This window comes from Lissotriton helveticus, chromosome 10 (genome assembly GCF_964261635.1).
Source record: "Lissotriton helveticus chromosome 10, aLisHel1.1, whole genome shotgun sequence".
Lineage (NCBI taxonomy): Eukaryota > Metazoa > Chordata > Amphibia > Caudata > Salamandridae > Lissotriton > Lissotriton helveticus.
In genome coordinates this window covers 1,033,333,314-1,033,346,054 of record NC_136071.1, presented here as the reverse complement: position 1 = coordinate 1,033,346,054, position 12,741 = coordinate 1,033,333,314, and the positions used below count along the sequence as shown (strand labels likewise).

Genomic DNA, 12,741 nt, shown 5'->3' with positions numbered 1-12,741 from the left:
CGTGCACTCTCTAGCGTAGGATTTTTGCAGGAACCATATGTTTCCAGTACAGATTTCTATACCTAAACAAACAAAAGAATGCTACACACTGAATATATGTTTTGCAGTGCAGCACTAATAATAATAATTATAATAACAATAACAATAACAATAATAATAATAATAATAATAATAATAATAATAATAATAATAATAATAATAATAATAATAATGATAATAATAATAATAATTAAAATAATGCAAATTCTAAAGTGCATAGCTACCTCATTTGAGGTGTACCAGCCGTAGGTACGGGTGACCACCAGCCTCAATGCAGTTCTAAACACCCCTACATCCTGAGTTAAAGAAATAGGTTTTACGTTTTTTCCTAAACAGGTCTTCCGACTGGGCCTGATGACCTGCTAATGGCAGAGCATTCCACAATTTAGGTGCCAGGTAGCCAAACAAACTCCTGTCCTTATGTACGTTCTTGAATCTGGAAACAATTACAAGCATCTCCCCTGCTGATCTAAGGTTTCTCAGCTGTACTGAAGGTCTAACAAACAGTGGCAAATATTGTGGACCTTTGTTATTCACCGCTTTGTAACAGTAACACAAGGCTTCAATGAAGATCTCTGTTTCACAGGGTGCCAATAAAGGAACAAATCAAATAGGTTGTGGATCCCGCACTCTGAGGGTAGTCTTAAATTCAAATTCTCTGTGTAACAAAAATACTGGTTTGTTGGGCATGCAGTGAGGTATCGTCCTCTGAACCTGGACGTGAAATTCGATGAAACTGTTTCACTCCAAGATATAGGACTTTACAGTAATCATGTCTTGACACTATCAAGGTCTGAACTACTGTCTTTCTTGCTGCATCAGGAAAGAAGCACAGTATTTTCCTCAGCATTTTAAAAAGTCAATCATTTTCCTGCCACTTTAATAATTTAGTTGTCAAAAGACAATTTTTCGCCTACCCAAATGAAGAGATTCCTGACCTTGACCTTGGAGTCGGGTACTGGACCCAGTTCCTTACGCCACCATGCAGTTGACCAAATGCTTGAATGGTTGCCCAGGGTCAGAACCTTTGTCTTTCAAGAGTTAAGCTTAAGACAATTTAATTCCACCCATTTACCCACTTCTGCTAAGCAGAGGCATAAGGACGCAGCTATATGAGTGGAGTTTTTTGACAGCATAATAATGAGTTGTATATCATCTTCATATGATCCGATTGAGAACCCATAGCTTTCAACTACCTACGCCAATGGTCACACATATACATTAAACACTGAACAGGGTTGGACTCAAAGTGGAGCCCTGCGGCACCCCTTGCTTCAGTGGGAGCACCTTCGACTGGTAGGGCTTCTGTAGCACCTGTAAGGTGCTCCTTTGCAAAAAGAAGCAAACCATAGCTGTGCTTTACAATCCACCCCACAGTTCTAGAGTCTCTCTAACAAGATATTGCGGGACACAGTGTCAAATGCGGCACTGGGATCCAACATCAACAGTGCCACACAGTCGGCAGCGTCCAAGATCTGGTGAATTGACTCACCAACAGTAAGCCTGACTGTGCTGTATGAGAAGGCAGAATCTAGAGTGAGTCCTGTGTGATAAGTTGTGGCTCTCAATAAAGTTAGATAGCTGCTTGTTCACAGCTTTCTGCATGATATTGGAGAATAGTGGTATTAACGTAACCTGATGATAATTTTCCAGCTTGGTTGGATCCAACAGCATTTTTTTTAGAAGGCGAACCACCAATGAATACCAGAGGTCAGGAAGTTGTTGATCAGTTCACCTAAAACTAGGTGGATCATCTCTAGTTCTCATTCCAGAATGGGTGGAGAAGCTAGATCTATTGAAGAACCTGACTTCACTGAGGAATATATTGTGGTCAGCACTTCAGTTTCGATGGGCCTGAAACCGAGTATCATAGTGCTATCCTCTGACCAGTTGAACCAAATGTTCAAGCAGGAGGCGTCTCTATCACCTGCAGGAAAAGAGTTGTATATAGTAGCTACCTCTTCCAGGAAGAACTGCACCGAAACATTGCATGCATCCTTTGTTGGGGTGATCGTAGCGGAGACTGAAGCTAAGGATAATAGTGACTTCACAACCATTAATAACTTTCACGAAGAGTTTTGGCTCAACTGTATTTTATTGGCGTAGTAATCACAGTGAGACTTTTTAAGGCAACAATGTAAAAAATGTTTTACTGCCTGATAATACCTTTGCCAGGCGGGGTCATACTCTCTGTGCTAGAGACGCTCCAGACATTTGCACTTCTTTTTCAGAACTAATATGTCCTCATTAAACCAGTCAGCCGACAATCATTTTCTATAGAAGATCTGTTTTTCTAAGGGATCAATTTGATCTAGTGCTCCATTGATTCAAGTATTTACTGGTGCATCTGCTATATAGGTACATCAGTCCAAACGAGGGTGGCTATTAGCCAGGGAGCCACAGAAAGCTGAACAAGTAACTTTGGCCCATTGACCAGCCGGCAAGCCAGAGATTGATGCAAGACTTTTGGGCGCATTCTCATTAGGGACCAGAAAGGGAATGAAGTAATCAGACCATAACAGTGGCATGGGCTGTTTAACAACTATATCAACAAATTGAAAGGGGATGGCGGCACGTCCTCTATACAAAATCAGCTGGGTCAGCTTAAACACGATCGTGCAGAATCTTCAGGTGCCCAGGAAAGAGTCCCTCCTGGCAAATGGGGGCTCCAGAGTTCCGTAGTATAAATAGGGGAGTGCAGGGACCTCCTGCACTATATCCTGTGGCACTCCGGTTAGAGAAGAAAACTTCTTCACAAAAGTTCAATGAGTGTGTAGTAAAGTCAAAAAAGGAATATCACTATTCTTTCAAAGTTCCATAGGTGAGTTTTATTTACAGTCACATATTAACTCATAGTGACTGGATAAACTCAATTCAACATTCAATAAGATCCAATTGCATTATTAGAGTCCCTATGCATTTCGGGACAGAGGCCCTTCGTTAGGGGACAGCAGATCGCAATCTGTGAATAGAAGGAACAGTACATCAGGAAGGGGACCTGCATCCAATCGGTGTTTACATGGAACGGTAAAAATGTGCGTCAAAAATTAATGTTAACGCGAAGGTGAAAATGAACATGCAGTGGAAGCGCGTGTGTGGGCATATCAATCATTATGGGCCAAGTGTTCCAAAGTAGAAACCGGTCTATTGGAAAAAATAAAAAGAATGGTGCCGGGAAGTGAGGTATCGGGTAAAGGGAAAAACGTGTAGAATCAAAAACGCTATCGGAGAGTGGATAGTCGAACCGATAAAAACATCTTAAGTCACCCGTGTGGTGGAACGTAAAACAAATAAAGTATACAGCACTCACCGGATCGGTGCACCGATTTCAGAACTAATATGTCCTCATTAAACCAGTCAGCCGACAATCATTTTCTATAGAAGATCTGTTTTTCTAAGGGATCAATTTGATCTAGTGCTCCATTGATTCAAGTATTTACTGGTGCATCTGCTATATAGGTACATCAGTCCAAACGAGGGTGGCTATTAGCCAGGGAGCCACAGAAAGCTGAACAAGTAACTTTGGCCCATTGCCCAGCCGGCAAGCCAGAGATTGATGCAAGACTTTTGGGCGCATTCTCATCAGGGACCAGAAAGGGAATGAAGTAATCAGACCATAACAGTGGCATGGGCTGTTTAACAACTATATCAGCCATGTTTGAGAAAAACAGGACCTAGTGTGTGCCCCACATGTAATGTAATGCGTGGTTTTTTTTCTCTGAAAAAGAAATACATTTCTCCTTGTTAGCACATGCTTCAAGCAGGCACTAATTTCTGAAGAAAAGCCCAGTCTGGCTATTGTAGCGGAATGATATATGCATCAAAAATATTGCTTATTTGCACTGCAATAACCCCTGTAATGCCCGTTGGTCGTGGTCCGCCTGAAATCTAGGGTAATGGTCGGACCATTGAATTACCATACCGGCGGTGGGAGCGCATAGGGTGGCGGGAAAGACTTTTGCATCCGACAGGCTCAAGGAGTCTGCCAGGGCTCCGGTCAGACTATAATCCCTACAATGAAGGTGGTACCTGCGCAGGCACCGCCATAGGGGTTACAATGTACATTTCCGACAGCCTTTTCATGGGGGTCCCACCACCATGGAAAGGGACTTTGGGGGCTTCTTGCAAGGCTACCATTCCCTGTGGGCCACTGCTCCGGGGACAGGGTGGTACATGTGGTGCCTCCCCAAACATGCATGCACTGTGTGCCAGGCATCACATGGTGCCTAGCACATGATGTAGGGATGTTTGCAAACACGCCTTTTACTACTGCAGCTTGTGCTGCGGCCCTTTTCCAGGTCACAGCAGAAGCCGCAATAGTAAAAGGCATGTTTCAGACCGCCTACACGGCGGTCGTATCATAATGTGGTGGGTTGAACCACTAACTACTTGTCAGGCGGTCTCCATTACCTTGCGAACGGCGGTCAGACGCTTGTCCGACCTCCATCATAATGAGGCCCAAAGTGATGTAAGGGCAGATTTTAAGTGGATCAATTACTTTTGTGCTGGAAAGTTAATAGCCTTGCAAGACCTTGTGAGGCTTTGGGCTGAAGCAAAGCTTAATACACCTGGGAAAAATATAAATAATGGGGTCATTTACATGTTAGCGATATGTGTACTGCGCTGCAACAGAGTATACATACTGCCAACATGAAGGTCTGCTCCCCTGATCTAAATGTGGACAGACTTCAGTTTGCTCCTATCTTAAGTGAACAAGACACTTAACCTCCGTGCACTGTTGCCAGTATGGTTCTAAAACTAGTTTGGAAAGTAGGGGACCCCTATTAGCAAAACTATACTAGTTATATATAGGGAAGAGAATCTGGTATGGAAAGGCCTATAACTAGTAACACAATATAATAACAGTCTAAAAACCCACTATGTACACAACTGTCAACGACTACACAAATATATATTTCTTTATAGGATTTATTATTTTGAAAGAATATATAACTTTTTTTTGGGTTTGTCTATATATAAATCATTTTTCACCACATTTTAGTGCAGTACATGATATATTGATATTATTTTTGAAGTTTTTTAATTATATACAAACATATATATACAAAGGTATTAAAAAGGGAGAAAGACATGATGCAGGCAAAGCGGTAGATGCACTACGCGCGTTTCGGCTTGGAAGCCTTCATCAGGTGACCCGTCTTTGACATGGAGAATTCGGTAGATAAGCAGAGAAAGGTAAGGGTAAAAACCACATATAATTTACGTCCTTCAGTCGCTTGTAAACCTTTAACAGCATACGTGTTGGATTATAGAAAGATTTTTTTCCCCTCTGAGAGAGCCGATTTTCTGGAGATGAACTCCTAAGGGGTATCATCAATGGGAATGAATAATCTGTAATTCACGATCTTATAACGGTAAGTATGGGCCAGACTGTGGGTCATGTAGATAGTTGCAATAGTCCTGATAGATTTCTGCCTCTTATTTCGTCTGGCCCTCACGATGTCTGATATGGGTGGAAGCCGACATCCCGTGTCGGAAAAAACTAGAACATCACATGCATTTATACAACATCAGAAAATAATAATAAATGAACACTATTTTCATATGTCTTCCACATATATTTTTCAGTTTACAGGACCATATTTTTAGTTGAGGCATAAGACTGCCTTTTAAATTGTGGTTGCAAAAAACAACAACAATGTCTGAGAAATTACAGATTTACAAGATTGCTAAAACACTCAAAATCTTGAATGCTTCAAAGATGAATTCGCTCCGTGCCCGAATTCGCTCCGTGTAAACTGAAAAATATATGTGGAAGACATATGAAAATTGTGTTCATTTATTATTATTTTCTGATGTTGTATAAATGCATGTGATGTTCTAGTTTTAGAACCACACTGGCAACAGTGCACGGCGGTTAAGTGTCTTGTTCACTTAAGATAGGAGGTTACTACGTAGGCACGGTAGGGACAAACGTGCTACGTCCGTAGCACGCCTGGTTTAAAAACAAAGTAAACCAGTTAAGCTTAATAAAGGAGAATAAAAATAGGAGTGCTTCTCCAACTTTCGTAGAATTCAGACTTCAGTTTGGCCACAGTAGAGATCACTGTGTCTCCGCCGTGGCCAAACTTCTCCCAGAGCGCTGGGGTTAGGGCCATTCGAGCACTGGCTACATGTCCATTTTTCCAGTTTAGATGGGGAGACGTGTAATCCTTTTTTACTATTTCTTACAAGTAAAACCTAATGCTCCCCCTGCCATGGGACACGACTCCCATGGTGAAGAAAGCATTATATCATTTCTTTACCTGTTCAGGATTTTTTTTTTGTAAAGAATAAAAATTAGTCTGTGCTTCGGGGGTGTATCCTGCTGACGCAGCCCTGTGGAACAGAGTAATTAATATGCATTGCTGGGAACTGCCATGATGGCGGTCCCTGATAATGCTTTTATAAATGACCTCCTGTTTGGCGCTCATTTATATATTAGACAGGCGGTCCTCCGTCATGGGGACATGGCAGAATGGCAGACCGTCTGTTTATAAATAAATCACCCTCTAAGTGTCTGGTCTACAGAGACTTGTTTTCCAAGTTTGAAGTAGGTATATTAGGGTTCCAACTCCTTAACAAAATCCCTACGAAATTTGGATGAAGTGCCCAGTAAAACGATCTTAGGCAGATTTATGTCAAACTTTGCAGGGATGTAATGCTTAGTACAACGTGATGTACTTGGAGACAGACATATTGTTTCTAATACATAACATCATCTTAGAGCAGGCCACCCAACCAAGCAAAAGAGCCCTTTTCTCGTGACTGCATGGCTTTGTTGTCTATCTCAGTTGTCGTTTCGTGATTCAATGGCTTCCCTCCCTATTTCTGTACATGTCCAGCGCTAGAACAGTGTGATCTTACGGTGTTCTGAATGAATGAGTTGATCCTTCCACTGCTAACCTGAGGCAACTCTTTATATCAAGGTTTTGACACTGAAGCTGTCAAATAGAGCTGGTGCTTATAATGGGCCTGAAGTGGTCTTTGGGACCCGCCCTTTGCAACCATTCACTTTGTTCCAACAGCTGTTTTCAGTCACGGGCTTGAGACAAACCCCCAGATTCATCAAAGTTATGTTTTGCGAGTCCTTAATAGCGAATTTCAAGGATTCGCTATTAAGGACTCGCAAAACGGGATGCATGTAGGAATCGCAATATTATTTGCGATTTCTACTGAGTCCTTATTTGCGATTTGCTACTTGCTAATCACCAATAAGGAATGGCTTTCCCATTCATTCCTATGGGCCTAAAGGACCATAGCAATGAATGGGGAGTCATTCCTTATTTGCGATTTGCAATTAGCGAATCGCAAATGTCCCGCAATTTCAAGGGTGCCAGGGTGTCCAAAGGACACCCTGTTGCACACGTGAAATGGTAATGTTCACTGGTGTTGCGCACACACATGTCTCAAAGACATGTGTGTGTGTAACATACAACTTAGAAAAATGCAATAAAGTGCATATTTCTAAGTTTTTGCTATTTACCACGTAGTATGACTTCACGGTAAATAGCGGCCCCAGACTGCGAATTCGCAATCTTGGAATGGTTCATGCATTGCATTTAAGGAATCGCAAATTGCAATTCCTTAAATGCAATCGCAATTTGAGAACTTGCAATTATTTGCGAATTCTTAAATTGCGAGTGCATGAGCCCTCGATGCATCTCAAATGCCATTTTTGCGGGCGCAAGCGGCCGAATTTTGCGATTCGCACCGTTTGCACTTGCAAAAATGCTTCATGCATCTACCTGATTGTCAATTGTCATTGTCAATCATGTCTTGGAATATTTACCTTTCACTTAATGTTACTGGCTGTATGAGTTCATCCTTCTGACTCCTTATGAGTATTTCTATTAACATGCATGGGGTTAAATTATTTCAAGTGCAGCAGCAGCTCCAATTAACCATTTTTTGAATGGAGAAGCCAGATTTGGAAAAACAGCTTTCCTTTTAAAGCAGCTGATTAAATACAATAGTTTTTAATTTACATGCCCTAAATCCCTTTTCCCATACTTCTTTTTGCCTCTCTAATCACTTTCACATGTGTTCTGTTCCTTTCGTTTCAGTTCACCCTCCTGCAGTACACTACTTAACTTTTTGGTCTGTACTCACTTTGTTTTTGCCTTGTAACTACACCGGGCAACCAATGGCTTCCGTTGGTTTTCTGTGCATTAAACATCAGTAGCTGTTCAATTAATGTCATTCTGCTTTTCCAACATACTCATTCGATACTCCAGTGGTAGCAGGTATCACCAACGTCATGGAAAATGTCCCATAACTGTAAATATACTAACAGTAGTGCACAGAATGTACAATAGAAACAATATATGGAAGAAACTGTGGGCTATACTCCAAGGAGGGAGAGACTGGAGAAAAGTAGAAATAACCTCTCTACTAGCAACTCTTAGATGCACCTGCTCCTTATCACACACCCCCAGAAAATGACACCAAGGGTAGGAGTCTTTACAAAAGTCTTAGGAAGAGCTCCTACAACAGTCTAGCCAGGACCTGCCTATGCTATTCTCCAGCCACAGCATCTGCAGAATGGAAGCTGACACAACAACACCACTTATGAGTAAAATACTTACTGTTACAAGAAAAACTATTTACTTACAAAAAGGAAAAAATCAAGATTTAAATCAAAGGTTTGGATAAAATGTATGGTTGGATATACTATTAACTATACACAATTTGTGAAGAAAACTTGCAAGATAATGTGGAAGATGTAAGTGGGGATAGACGGCGCAACCCAGTACATAATGTGTCAGTTTGCTATAAAAGAGAACGATAGAGGCATGTTTGGTGGTGAGATTATATGTGGGGCCCATTTACAGGAACCGCCATCATAGCCCTACTATGTTTCATTTATTGCCACAATGTTTTCCCACTTTCGGACTTCGCTCGCAGCAATTATCTGTTGCTACATTTCTCCCATGATCAAATAGGTTCAGATGTGCTAGATGTATTGACTCCCACATACTGATTAATGTTACAGACCAAAACATTTGTTTAATCTTTTTACGTGTAAATAAAAGGGAAATTCATGAAAGATAAATTATTATTTTCAATCTATGAAAAACAGGGAAAGGACTGTCTTGGAATAGTGCATATTAAAGAATTAATCTTGCCTAGTCCAATGGCACATTATTTGTATGCAAGTAATTTATTTCTGGTATGAGTTTGCCTGTTGCAAGTTAATGCTCTTGATCCAATTTTTAGATATCCTATATTCCGACCAATCCACATCTCTTAAATTTTTTTTATATATTTTTCCTCTTGTGAGTGCTCTAATTTAAGTTCTAGTCCTGATGATAATCTTTAACTTCTGCAAGAGGTCAAAATGCAGTCGACTCACATTCATCTAAACTAATTGACCGTGTTTTCTTGTGCACTTTCTTGAGTCCAGAGTCATTCATTCACCCATATATACACGTCACTTCCTCATGTTTGTCGCAATGTGTGATCACTTTTTTTAGAACTCCATTGTTGTTACTGAGTAAATACTTTAACAATGTATTCAACTGCATGCTTCTAATATATAGGTGTTGGCCAGATATTACTGTGAGGTTTTTAGTCCATTTTGGATGATTAATACATAAATTAATGAATTGATTTGAATAGGTCCACAGGGACCACTGTTTTTTAAACTAGCAATTTCATGTACTTTTATTTTTTAACTTTTACCATTGCTTTATGGGCTCACCCTCCTCACCCCTCCAAGGAAAAAAGGCGCTCTTTAAGGGCAAGTGTCCTAATGCCCTAAGCATTTCAAGGGACACAAGCGCCTCATTTAGGCATTTGTGATGGTTAAAAAATTTTTTTTCTTTTGCACTAGTCCCATTTTATGAATTGAAAGAGTTTTTCTGACCCCTAAAATGAGACTGTAATGGTAAGTGAATTAAAAACATAAAAAGCAAACATTTTTTTTTTTAAACTCTTCACTTTTCTTTAAGGAAACCAGTCTGCATTACAAAAAAAAAGTTTTATTTTTTCGAAAAGTAATCAGAGACATGGTGATCTGCTAGCTCTTGCAGGCCATTATTTCTGTGATGGCCTCCATGGAGCGAAGTCGCAATTTATGACCTTCCTCATTAATATTCATGAGGTACGCCAGAGTCAAAACCACTTTGGTTTGGATTTTTAAGAACCAACCTATTAGATCAAGGGTTGGTTCTTAAAAAATCTTTTCTGGTCTAAAAAATACCGGTTTGTGAGCAGTGTTTTGCACCCAGATATTCGTACATCTAGCCCCAACTGGTGTAGAATCCTCTAGCATCGCCTTATCAAAGTATGTGCACATATATTGATCTTCCATTCCAACACTTAGGGCCCAATTACGATGCTGTTAGAAAATCTTCCTAACCGAATTGGTTTGGAAATGGTTTCCGACGCACTCGGATCGGGAGAGCCTGACTGCCTGAGTACGATACATCTGGATGCTTCCAGAAACGGTTTTGTTGGACTCCCATTGACTTCAATGGGAGCCTATATTCCTAAACGCATCGTAATCGGTCCCTAGGTCGTGAAGACACATTCCCCATCTGATTCGGAAGGAGCAAATGCCATTAGGAGGCCTTTCTAACTGCATCGTATTCGGTGGGACTGCTTTCCTAACGAATCGTAACCGGGCTTTAAATATGAATAATAATATGTGGACCATTTTCCAAGTGCACAATGTATCTGTGCAGAGGCACACATAGAAGAGGTAACTAGGTAGCTTTGAATGGTGAGATGCACTATCTCTATTCATAAAACACTTAGCTCTTTAATCCAATGTATTATATATAACTATGTCTTATGATAGCATTTATTTAACTATTGCTAATTTTTAGGCTGGGCCTGAAGGGATCACTGGTATATTATCAATACATACAATATCAAAAACTAAAATATCAGAAATTAAATATTGGTAACACAAATATTGACTTCTCATACTTAACTTTTGTAAAACCACAAATATTGAGAACAAAAATATGGTTATTAAAAATATCAATTTTAACCTAGTTGAAAACAGAAGAAACTAAAATATTGTTACATTTAAACAAATATAAAATATGTGGAAAAAAGCAATTTTCACAATATTGACTATACTATTATTGCAAAAATAATTAAATAATCATTAATAAATAGAAATATAAAATAACAAATTATAAATTTGAAAAAACACTTTATACAGAAATCAGTTATTGGAAATAAACCAAAAACATTGTATACACATTTGTAAAATAAATTTAAATATATTACATCACCGGAATCTTTCCCTTTCACCCCAACAAATTATTTACTACAAATCATAATAATACAATCCCAAAAAGTATTACCATTAACTACACCTAATATATTAACCTAACTAGTAATGTATTTATACATTTATATTTAAATTCCAATCTATAAAACTACATAAGATACATTAAAAATAAAACCTAGATTAGCATCTACTTTAGAAGGACATAACTGACAAAAATATATTCAAACAGAAACCAAACCATCCAATAAAATAGAAGTATAAACAACTTTACCTAATACAATTAAACAAACAATTAAATGCACAAAATAAAAAGCACACTAATTTAACAACTAAATACTTCAACAATGACAAAAGCTGAAAGATGAGGAAACTCTGCTGGATTCTGTCACCAGTCCATTAAAGAAGAAATATATACTTCTAAATTACTACTTAACCATGTACATATTTAAACTACAATGCAGTTGTTAATAAACCTAAAAAAGTAAAATAACAAATAACTAATAAATACATCTCTAACTTCTCACTCTATACATAGACTTCCTAAAAGACAATACTACAACTTGGAAAAACGATAAACTGCCAGAAAAAAAGACTACCACAGACCAACAAAACGATATAGGAAAGTAAGTATACTTAAATTATTTAAAAAACTGTAAACTCCCCCAAATAGCGAGAAAAAGAAACCTAATGAATTCAACCTCTACCACCTACCACCAAATTTAGGGGCCCATTAGGATGGCAGGCAGATCACCCCGCTGGGCTGGTGGTAGCCACCGCCGGCCCAGCGAGGGGCGATCCACCCGCCATCCACGCATGAATGACCCCCTGCCATTTTAGAATGGCTGGGGGGTCTGCAGCGGACTGGAAGATCGTCCGCTGCTTTTCCGCCTGTCGACGAGTCGACCGGGCGGAAAAGGGGTTTAACATAGTGGCGGTGTCACTGCCATCCATATAAGCATAAGCATGCAGGCGGAGATGTGACCATGCATGCGGTCTTTGCCTTTGGGGGTCCATAGCCAGCCCCCAGGAAGTTGGGAGGATGAGGGGTGTACATGGGGGGTACCTATGGTACCCCCCCTGCATTGGCATGGACAAAGTGGCAGGCACAGCGCGGTGCCTGTCACCTCCTGCATGCCTATGCACAAGCAGCATTCCCAGCATTGTGGCGGGCGGGGCTGTGAGCACTGCCCGCCACAATAATGGGAATAGGGGATGCCACCGCCAGGGTGGGGGTGGCATCCTAATTGCAGGTGCGCAACTGCCGCACCCCTTGCGGACGGTCCCGCATTCCGTTACGGTGGCGGGCGGACATGGACCCCTTACATTTTAAATTAAACACCTGCTCCATATTAGATAAGCTGCAAAACCATGTGAAACGTATAAACAGAATGAACATGTTGATAAACAAAATAGAAGTAGTTGCATCATTTTACATGTAAATAAAAAACGTACCC

At 40.1% G+C, this 12,741-nt stretch overlaps 1 protein-coding gene across 1 annotated transcript in view; it reads right to left on the bottom strand.

Annotated features, from left to right (window-relative positions):
* LOC144784743 (serum paraoxonase/arylesterase 2-like) overlaps positions 1 to 12,741 on the bottom strand; it is a 448,276-nt gene that overhangs the window by 101,740 nt on the left and 333,795 nt on the right. The gene's annotated exons all lie outside the window — the stretch shown is intronic.